We start from the raw sequence: 12,153 nt of genomic DNA on the forward strand, positions 1-12,153 counted from the left end.
GCTTGCATGCCATTCGTTAATACGGCGCCATACGGGACTCAGTGTGGCCGCTGCATCATAACCAGTAAGTAACACACGCAGCGTGCGCAGAGCTGCGCCAACGTCTCCGTCTGTTGTGTGGGACTTGTATCCCATGGATTGAGACGTACCTTGATGAAACTGCATTGTCATGGAATGATAATATTTGTGGATCACCGTGCACAGAAAACATCCTATTGAGCACGTGGGAGGTCCGTTTAAAGATTCAGTGCAATATTTTGCCAATGAAGTACATGGATATTAATATTTGTGCTGTTTGAGCGCCTTTCCCTGGCTTGTATCTCAGTCTACAGGAATAACCCTATGCATAGAAAATGACTTTTTCAAAAAAACCTTAGATTGGGGCTAACATAATCCGAAGGCTATCTGAGAGTTGACTAAGTATATAAAGAAGGCAAGCACACAGCCTGCCTTACTCCTCTCTTGAAAACCATTAGCAGAGAGTGATTCAGTATTCCCTTTCTTTTAAAATAAAAGGTATTGCTTCATCATTGCAAAGGCTGAAAAAAGCTAGGGAAATACAGGATGTGACCACAGCTCTGGATTTTCTTGGTACAACTAAAGAGCTCTTGCTGGGCAAAATTAGCCCAAGCAACCTTGTAAGCCATCTTGGGAATAATCAAATCTGAATTCTATATCATAAAAATAACAGCTTAACTCTGGCTTATGGTGCGTGAGCAGGTCATGAGGACACAGCAAGAGATTCATCTTTCTGGCATCTCATGGTCATCCAAAATGCCCAAGAAAAGCATCCACATAGCCAGTGTATTTTCTTAAAATATTTGCTCAGTACAAAGAACCCAACTGCACCACAGCGTTTACAAGCCCATGTGGTGGTTCCATATTCTCTTACTCTGTCAGGAAGTCTCAAAACAGTAAAAGTGGCCTTGGCTGCTCAAAAGCTGTGAAGCTCTTTGCTTAACCAGATCCGGTGTCTCCAAAAGACAATGTAGTTGTCACATTCACATTTTATGAATCTCAGGAAGCAAAGATGCTTTAGTGTTTTCTTTCAACATTTTCTCTGCTTTTGGTGAAAATGATTATCAATTAAACAATTTATGTCATAGCTCCATAAAAAAAGACTGTTACAGTGTGCAAGTTGTCTTAGGTTTGCTGTTTTGTTTAGCAAACATTTTGGTAGTGATGCTGAGAGTTTTTGCATAAAGGTGAGAGGCAGAATGACTAATTTGGCTGTTTCCCTTAAATAAATTAAATTGTTTATTTCTAGTAATTGTAATAGCTATTAGTGGATTCATGTTACATAAATACTTTAAATGCTTCTCTTGGGCCTGGTGTGGTAGCCTAGTGGGCTAAAGTACTAACCTACACGCCCAGGATTCCATATGGATGCTGGTTGTAATCCCAGCAGCCCTGCCTCCCTTCCAGTTACATTCTTATGGCCTGGGAAGGCAGTCGAGGATGGCCAAAGCCTTGGGACCCTGCACCTGTGTGGGAAACCTGGAAGAAGCTCCTGGCTCCTGGCTTCTGGCTTCAGATTTGCACAGCTCTGGCTGTTGCGTCCACGTAGAGAGTGAATCATCGGACGGAAGATCTTCCTCTCTGTCTCTCCTCCTCTCTGTAATCTGATTGTTATAAAAATTTAAAAATAAATATATTTCTTAATTAGTAACTAAAAATCTTTTAATACTTGCATCAACCTATAGAGTAAGTGTTCTCAATTACTGGTGATAGAATTGAGGCCCAATGCTGCTAAATACTTGCCCAGTTTTACCAGCACAGATATCTGCATTTCTGTATCTTGAACTTCGTTTGTCTTGACTCCAAATTCTGGATTCTTTTCATTGGATTTTAATTCGTATGCTAAACCATAAAATCAAATACTCCCAGGACATGGTCAATGAAATATTCTTAGCATTAAAAGCAAGACTCTTCTATAGGAATAGTCTATCTGGAATAATATTACTACATATTATATAGTACTATATAATATATAATATACAATATGATACTATGTAATATATGATATAATACTGTATTATGTAATATATTATCATATAATAATATACATAGTACAATATAATACTATATAATACATAATAATGTATAATTGAATAGGTTAGTCAAACAATGCAATTATGTGAAATGCTATTTCCAACATATTAATATAGTATTTATAAGCTCATTTATGAGACACTGAGTAGTATACTACACTTAAAATTACTGTACTTAATAAAAGTATATATGTTTGTGAACTTTATTTATTATATGAAAGGCAGAATGATAGAAATAGAGCTTTCATCCATTAGTTTGCTCCCAAATGACTGCAGGGCCGAGTGCTGAGCCAGGCTAGAACCAAGAACCCAGAAATCCACCCAGGTTTCCTATGGAGGTGCTAGGGATCCGAGGTCAAGTATTTGAACTTCCACCTGTTGATTCCCTGAAACTGATTTGAAAGTGGAGGTGCTCCAGAATGGGAGGCGGATGTCTGAGCAGTGACTTAGCCACTGTGACACCTGCCCTGGATCTTACATATTTTATGTATGTTTAGCAATTCTTTTCAGTGTTTCTGGAAGAAAGTGATCAATGTGCCCTATAGAATTTTGACTTCCCGGGAGTCAATCAAGAAGAAAATCAAGAAGAGTTCTGATGTCCAGTTGGCTGAAAAGCAGCCTGTGAAAAACTAAGATACTAAGATGTGGCTATGAGATTCACCTTTAGTAGAGACTCATATTAATTCATTTCTTTTATTGCATGAAAAGGGCTTGTAAAAACTTCTTAATATATTACTAGAATTGTTTATGTGTCCTATAGTATGCATGTACACCGTTTCAATCTTGACTATAGATTTATTACGTTCATTTGAAAGACTCCCATCCTCCCAAAGTGACTTCTACCATTAATACTTTGATATATTTCTGCATTCCAACCCAAACGAAAAGTAAATTTGTCTTTATGTGAAAACTTTCAGTTAGCAGTATCATGTAAAGTCAATCTTAGGTGATAACATTGCTAGGTGCCACTGATGGGGAATAGCAAAATGATCGCTGAGGACAGAGCAGCTGGAAGACGCTGCACCCCACAGTAGCACGTCACAGAGGGGAAGGATGAATCTCTGCTTGTCAGTGCAACTCAGCCACCTGACAGCATGCTGATGCTTAATATACCCTTACAGACACTGATCAAGTTAATTTCTTGCTCAATTCAATTGGCATGTTCTTTGAAGCTATGCTGCTATCCTTTGATATTATTTTAATGTATATTTACTAATCTTCAAAATTCAGCTCGTTCTCTGTTGGTTTTCTTTACCTTCGGGTGGATTAAGATATTCCTAAATTCTGTTTTCTTGGAAGATTCCTGAAGTATCCTAAGCCTTCCCAGGAGCTATTGGTCAATGTTAAACAATACTGAGAATTTAAAAGTAATTCCACACAGTAATGCCCACTGGCTGAGCTCAGAAATAAGAGACGCTACCAGCTGTGTCGCTGATGGATGAGAGGTGTTTCATGTTTTTATTCCTTAATGGCTTCCTTTGATATTTTACATTTTAATGGCAATACATTTTATTTTGTTTTCTCTCCTCTCTCAATCTGTGTCTCCCTTTCCCCCTCACTCCTCCCTCCTGTCCTCCTCCTATCTTGCTGTTATTCGCAGGGTTAGCCTCTCTGCCTTCCACCAGGAATGCCGCAGGGTTTTGCCCATTTAGTTAACCTCGGAGCATTAGCCAGCTCCCCAAACATTTCTTTAGCTACCAGTTAGGTTTTTTTGCTCACTGTCCTGTCATTTTAAACCCAAAATATAAGGTCTTGGCATTGTGAACTCTGCATCAGTGGCCACAAGTAAAGGGAAATTGGCTGAGATTGGCACTTCGGCATGGCAGGTAAGGCTGTGGTTTAAGATGACGGCATCCCTTAAGGGTGCCTGCTTGAGATCTCACTAAAACACTTTCAGTCCAGTTCCCTGTTAATGCGCCGGAATAGAAAGCAAGGAATTGCCCTGATGCTAGGGATCTTGTACCCATGTGGAAGACCGAAGAAGCTCCCAATTCCTGGCTTTGGATTTACCCAGCTTCAGCTCCAGCCACTAGGCCATTTGGGAAGGAAAGTAGCAGGTAAAGGGCATATCTCTGTGCTTCTCCCCCCTTTCTCTCGCTGTAACTCGGCCTCCCGGATCAACGAAGAGGCGTGGAGAGAAAGATCGCCTAACATAAGACAAAGTGGCATAAATTTGGATCAGATTGCTTGCTCAAACTGAAGTTAAAAATGGTTTGCCCACATTTGGCTCCTTGGTGCTCTGGCAAACTGTGCTGCCACCTGAGACCCAGTCTCTCCCTTGTATTTGCCCTCATTTTCAGAATCTCCAGAGGGTGAACAGGGCCTCTTCCCATTGTTGAACACACTGAGGCACAGAGAAGACAAGGGACTCGCTCTTGGCATCAAATCCATAAGAAGTCTCTGCTTCTAGAATGATGGATGTATGACTGCTCATGAAAAGCTATACTATTACAATAATATGGCGGGGGGAATCACCCGGGGGAGAGAATTTAGGGAGATAAGGAAAATCCTAGAGTCTATAGAATTGTACCATAAAATTAAAAATAAAATAAAAGCGGAAAAAAGTTTCCATGTCTTGTTGTCACATAATATGATATTCTGAAGTGAAACACATGGTAAAATAATGACACTCTTCTGCAGAGTGAACATTCAGGGTTCAAAACTTAAGATGCTATATGGCAGGCCAGTATCTCCCTTCTTCATGAGCAACACATTTTAAGAGATGATGTAACTTTCTGTGACCGCTCTAGCACTCAAATAACAGAAGAAAATGGATGTGTTCTGTAAGGTTCTAGAGCATTGTGAGCAGGTCAAAAGAGAAACAACAGAAACAAGAAGATGGAGTGATTAAAATAGATCATTCCAACCAAGCCATGCAGTTGTGAAATGTGGATGAAGGTGGTAAATGGATATCCAAGAGGATGTAAGAGGAGACGCTGTAGTAAAATTAATGCGTAGGGTAGCACAAAGGGCTATGTCAGGAAGGGCCAAAGAGTGACAAGTTAGATACTAAAACAGGATTACCTGGGAAGGAGCCTAAGGCACAGTGCAAACCTCTTAATGATAAGAATGCTCTGTCCATGCTGACCTCAACTTCTATGGCAACTGAATGAGTGTTCGAATGACTGGGGGACATGGACTGCAATAGGTGTTAACTTTGGCTATGTGGGAATAGCTTGAAGCTGCAATTCTCTTGTTTGTCCTTTGCTTTCTGTTTCCTGTGTAAGATCTAAAGTATATTCACCAAGCTTTCCTCTATGTCCATCAGTGTCTTCACAAATGCTATCCCCTGAAACTGCCCAGGCTGGACATTGACCTGGAAAACACATTTTTTTAAAATTTTCCTGATCTGAGAAATCTTTGTTTCATTGGAAATATCCTATTTTTCATTCCATGTTTTGAGTACTGGATAATACATAGTCCCACTAGGTTAAAAACTATGGATATAGCTATGGGAATGCTATATAAAATGTTATTACATTTCAAAATAAGAAATATTGAGATTATTATTATCAATAGTAGGGCTATGAATGTGTCTATATGAAAATTTAATAGATAATAAGGCAAGAGTTTGAGCTTTTATTACTATCATTTATTTACTTCTTTGAGAAGCAGAGAGAGAAAGGACTGCATGGGTTAACCTCCTAACTACCCACAACTGCCAGGCTGAGCTGCAACTGAAGCAGAGCTTGAAACAATCCAGGTCTCCAAGTGAGTGACAGGAGCCTTGAGCCAGAGTCTATATTACCAGGAAGATGGAGGGACGAGTCAGAACCAATCATTGAACCCAGTTGCTTTCATATAGGATCTCAAAACTCCTTTGTGGGCTAACCGCTTCGTAGCCACTTTCATTTACTGTGTTGAAAGTCTTGTTATGAAGACTAGTCCTCTGGCAACCCACTGTTTCCTTTGCAAATGTTTTATCTTTTTGTTCAGTGGAGGTTCGAGTGTAAAACCTGAATGAATGTATACTCAGGGAAGAAATAGGCAATTGGCACAATGGCTCCTTGACACATGCAGTTTTCAGTGTTCAGACTGGATGAAAGATAAGATTGTTCGTTGACCACAGAAATGACAAAAGGTTCGTGTTTGCTCTTTCTACTTTCCTTTTCGCATATCGGAGTGGCCAATCATCTATTCAGAGCCTTACAGGCGTTTGCTACTGATCGTAGTGGTTTGGCAGGGGATGGAGGTTGGCTCTCTCACTCATTAAGATGTGCTATGAAAATTGAAAACTCTTATGTGCCTCATGCTTCTCAGTTCTTTACATGTAATAAAATATTAAATAAGTCATCTAATTCTGGCGCAAGAAATGTCATTTCGTAGTAGTACTTACTCACTTTGTGATCTGTATTTTTCTTCTTATTCTGTATTAAATTGAGCCAAAGGACATGAGAAGATACCATGGTATCAAGCCAGATTGAAAAGCCTCATTCTGTAATGCCTGCAGCAGGATCATGCAATGTGCACCAAATGCTTGTTGAACATGGAATTCACAATCAAACCAGTCTCACTTATGCATGCAGCTTATCAGCAGTAAAAGTGCTTCAGTAGTTAGTTACTATGTTATAGTCACTTTACTGCGTTGTTTACCATCATTCTTCAGAAACAACCCTAACAGCGTTTCTGTTCCCATTTTATAGATAAGTAAACTGAGGCTTAGGGTGAAAAATTCATGATTGTGTAATTATTCCGTGTGTCCCAGCTTCAGGTCATGAGCTCATAAACACCAGGGCATTCTCTGCACGTGCTTCATGATTAAACGGTGGTTTTAAATTCAGCTGTGCTGGCCACATGGCCCAGTTAGAACCATCTAAGTCCCAGTGGGGAATCTGACCACCAGGTTAAGACACGGTTCTGGAGCTGTTTCCAAACGTTGTGAATGCCAAAACCTTCCAAGACTGTCCTGGGGCTGTTTGCAGCGTTTTTAAGGCTGACCAAGGATCCATTATGTTCAGATCTTTGTTATCTAGTTTTCCTCACATTTGCTTTTCATGGTTTAACTTCAGATTTTCCATTCACAGGAGTGTCTTATTTTTCTTCTAACAGGTGGCCAATCACAAACCCTGCCTTAGCCAAACTAAACATTCAATGATTGTTATTCTTGGAAAACAATGTTAAAGTCCAGAACCATAATTGCCTGCCAGGTAACATAACATAGTAAAAATAACATAACATTGTGCTTGCCTTGTTAAAGCATCACATTTTTTCGGGATCAGAATCCGTCGGTCTTGGTGTTAGCGAAGTATATAGCTGCAATAAAATGCTGTCAATATAAGTTATTATGAAGTGCAGTCAGAGTCTGAACACCAAGAGAATTTTCTAATTGGCATGTAATGATGTCATAATGAGTACAAGCCCAATATTTTAGATCTTCGTCTTCTTCTTTTCTTTTTTAGCCTAAACATTTTCCATTACATTTGGGCAGCAAAGGCCACAACTCTATCCACAACTTATCCCTGGGTGTTACATCATGGCTAAAATCAACTTCACGGGGTCCTCTATCCCTGTAAATACAAACCACGAGAGACGCTTACTTGCTAGTCAAGAATTGGCAAATACATCTCAAATCTGTATCTTTACTTAGAAATCCTTTTAATTAGAAAGAGCATCTTTATATTTTGCCTATTTTTATAAGCAAATCATGTTGTAGAACAAAGAGAAAGTCATTCCCAGCACAAATGTAATGTCAGGAAGCAATTTATTCTAATATAAAGTATGAGACATTAAATTTCCAAAATATAAGCAGTGCCATGATTTAACGGGTGTGAAGACCACAAGACTTGAGACCTAGTGATGCCTCTGAGTGAAGCTTATCAGATAAAATGAGGTCTCACAGTTAAATTTTAATCTTACAAAAATTTAAAAAAACATTTCTTATGCAACCACGTTCCAAATACTGCCTGAGACATACTATAAAACGATTCATCATTTATAAGATATTGAAATTTAACTCATATCTTATGTTTTAATCTTTAAAATTGCAACACTATCTTGAGCATTCATATATGAACAACCTTCTAAAAGGAAAATGGAATTGAAAGATAATTTGTGTTTCCCATGAACTTATTGAAGGCCCCTCATTTTTTCTTGTGTAAAATGAGATAATAACCATATTGCTTCTTCAGGTTCTTGCAACATTTGTATCGAGCACTGTGATAGTAAATCAGGAGCCACTTCTGACTTCAGTATACTCAGCCAAGAGTCTGTTCTCAAAGAGAAAGCAGAAAGAAATGAGAGCTAGAGACAAACCAAGATGGAGAGGGGTGTAGGGACAAGCAGAGGTCACCCACACAGCCCAGCAGTGCCTAAACCCGGGACCAGGAGTGTGTGACCCAGCACAGGCTGCTTCTGCTGAGCCTGTATTGCCCTGTGGCTGCTCATCATGTGAGCACCTGATGGTGCATGAGTGTGATTCTAGTGTTTAAAGATACTTATTTTTCATGCAACATGGTCCTTAAATGAAGCCAACTGCTTCATCTGGAGCTCAACCAAAGAAATAGAGATCTGTTCCAATCGCAAAAGGAAAAAAAAAAAGAGAAATCTTTGGGCTTACTGAGAAATCATATGTTGATATTGTATGTGGCGCTTTCTAAGGGACTTTCAAGGGTAATTTTTACTGTAGATAATCTTCACCTCACATATCTGTTTGGAAGTCATCTCCATGGAAGATGAAATCCCGCTATAATTGATATGCCTTTGTACACTATAAATTACTAAACTCATGTGCGGCACCATTATTTTCATGTTACTTGTTTTACTTCCAGTTGACTTCATTGTTTTTATTGTCATCACTATGCCAGGTAAAGTGGTATTTAACGTTTTGAAAGTCTGACCTTTGAATGAATGGGAGGCAATTTGGTGGCACAAATCCATTCAAAGATACATAAGCTTTGGCTGTTTAGGATTACTATCTTGGACGAATAAAGCAGGAATTGCATGTGATGTGGCATTTACAGGAAAACTCTTAGAAGCAATAATTTGACCAAGTACAAACATTATACATAATGACTACAGAATGGCAGCACTTCTATATGTTGAAATTTTGACAACTGGAAGTTTGTTGGAATGATTGGAAGAAAAGTAAATATAATTTTTTTCTTAGAACTTCTGTGTAGTGCACTGTAGGGCAATCTTTCATTGTTGCAGCAGGTATCAAACATTTTCTGTAATTCAAAATTGGCCAATTAAACACTTAACAAATGGGCTACAGAGACTTGTCCAGCCCTTTCAGGAAGAAAGATCAATGGCTCCTACTGGCATTGCCTTGTCTAGCCAACTGTTAGGAGGGTTTTTCTCTATGTGTTTACTGGAATGTATCTACAGTGTACTTCTTTCCCCCTGAGAACGGTGCTGCTCAGAATGGCAGGCACTAAAAGGATGATACTGGTGATAACGATGGTGGTGACAAGAATGATGGTGGTGGCAGTGGTGATTGCTTCCATCTTATTGCAGTTATTTCAATTAATATATTCTTAATTAGTTGACCAAAACTTCTAGGTTTTTACTTTCCCCAATATCCTGACAAGTATTTTTATTCTCATTCCTGTGGGGTAGCATAGTTTCCATCCACATTTATATGGCTTTAAAAATAAGGTACGGGAAAGTTAAGTGACTCATCAGGGTTCCATAGCTTTGATACGATATACACTGTGTATTGGTAAATACTAATTGATGCACCCTTCACACTGCTGACCATTTCTGTGACCATGTGCGAAAATACTGAGGTCCATGTGAGGGGTAATCAAGGCTCGCATGGAAGGATCTGATAAGATATCTTAAGAAAATGCACTTTAGAGTCAGTGCTATGGCACAGCAATTCACGCCTCTTCCTGCTTGCTAGCATTGGTGTAGGCAGCACTGGTTCGAATCTCAGCTGCTATACTTTTGATCCAGCTCCCTGTTAATGCGCCCAAGAGGCAGCAAAGGATGACCCAAGTATTTGAGTACCTGCACCTATGTAGAAGACCCGGTTGAAGTTCTGTCTCATAACTTTGGTCTAGCCCAGTCCCAGCCAATATGGCCATCTGGGGAGTCAGTCAGGAGATGGATGATTTCTTTCTCTTTGCCTCTTCCTGTTTCCCCGTCAACTCTGCCTTTCAGATAAATAAAAGTTTTGGAAAGAAAAAAAGAGAAAGAAATCGAGCTCAGACCGGAAAGCAGAGTCAGATCATGGAGGCAAAATTCAATAGTTCATATTGTTGGCAAAGAGGAATAAGCAGCTTGAAAGGGGTATGAATTCATAGAGCACAAAAATGCATCATGCCAGAGGAGAGGTCAGGCATTATTTTCTCTGATCATGTTTGATTATGAAGAAACAGGGGAATGATTTGCTGTGCAGGATGAAGCCAAATAAGCAATGAGGCCCAGGGGGTGAACATAGGACTAAGAGATGCTGACAAGGAGCATGAGCTAGAGCAGGTTACTTGAGGCTCTGTAGGGAGGATGGTAGAAATTAAAGATCTCAAAGAAACTTTTAACTCTTAACTACGCAACACGCTGAGTTGAATTTGCAGAAGCACTTTCTCAGTTCTACCTGAAAGATAGTTGAAAAGCAGTTCGCGAACCTAGAGAAGTATTCACCAGTTACGGAAGCAGACATTTTTTTGTTGTTCTTTCCACAATAGAACCATCAGGAGAGTATAAGTGATAGACAGATACAAGTAGAAAGCAGAGAGCAAGAGAGAGCAGCACATAGGAACAGGTCTACATTTGAAGGATGGCAGGGAAAAGGACAAAAACTGAGACAAGTGGCAAGATCCAAGATCTCATAAATAGTTGGTTAGGAAATTAGAATTTTTTCTTTTTAAGTAATACCTCCTTCTACCTAAAAGCATGGGCAATCTCTCTCTCTCTCTCTCTCTCTCATACACACACACACACACACACACACACACACACACACGCATCTTGCTAAAGGCATTCTGTTCTACATTCTACTCAGGAAATAAATACTTCCAAGAACTGTATAGGAAGAGTTTTAGGAGCAGAGAACCAAAAAGGATTTCAAGAGCCCATTTGGTCCATCTCATTGCCAGGAGGGGCATTTCCTAAATCATCCAAAGAAGAAATCGTCAAATCTATTTTTGAAATCTCTCCACAGATGGCGATTCCATAAGCTTCCCTGCTAATTTGCTCCGGTGTTTAATCAGCCTGACACACAAAGTTCTTCTTTACATCTAACTCGGTGCTCTCTTGCTATAAGTTAAACTTTATTTCCTCTTCAGAGGTGGGAATCCAAAAAACAATCTAAAATCCCAATAAGACCCCAATCAAGCATCGTCACTATTAAACGTTAGAAAGATACCTGTGTGATGTTGTTTTTATCCCTTATCCAAAACACACGGTTTACTCCTAATGAGAACAGAAGGCATCTTCCCTGAAACAATTCATTAACACTGACTAAATACCCCAATATTATTTTACTTTGAATAGGAGTAATACATGAAGAAATGTCATTGACATTACCAAACTGAAGTTTTTCCAGGAAAAAAAAAAGGTTCATTTTGAAGAATTCTAACTTATTTTGTAAAGAATTGTAAACTTTCACATATGATACATGTGAGAATGTTCAAATTCTTCAGATACCCCTAGGTACCTTATAAACACTGTGAATATTGTTTTTCAATGACTTTTCTTCTTAGACAATACAGTTGGACAGACAAACAGCTTAGTCTTGAGGTCTGAAACTTATAGTACAGTCACTCAGACAACAGGCACCAAGGAAAGAGATTTACTGAAATAGCTGAAAAAGAACAAAATCAAAAACATTGTTTCCATTTTATTTTCAACACTGTGTTAGGGTCAATCATGTCGACCTAATATTATGTAGTATTTCATTATCCACTGTGATTTGTGGCAAAGAAACAACAGCTCAGCAGGAAGTAGGTATATAAAAAAAAAGCTTTGACAGCCTTTCGTATTCTTTCGATTGTTTCAACAAACAGCCTCCCCAACAGTCTCGGAGCTGCCTTGTCCTGTGCCTCTGCAGCAGGAATGGTGGCACTAAAAGCAAAGGCGTGAAGGAAGCCAAGAGTGAAATGACCTTTCTGAAGCACACGAAAAGGGACACCGGAGGAGTCCACCCACTGGCTCGAAGATG

Source organism: Ochotona princeps, chromosome 9, assembly GCF_030435755.1.
Source record: "Ochotona princeps isolate mOchPri1 chromosome 9, mOchPri1.hap1, whole genome shotgun sequence".
NCBI classification, from domain to species: domain Eukaryota; kingdom Metazoa; phylum Chordata; class Mammalia; order Lagomorpha; family Ochotonidae; genus Ochotona; species Ochotona princeps.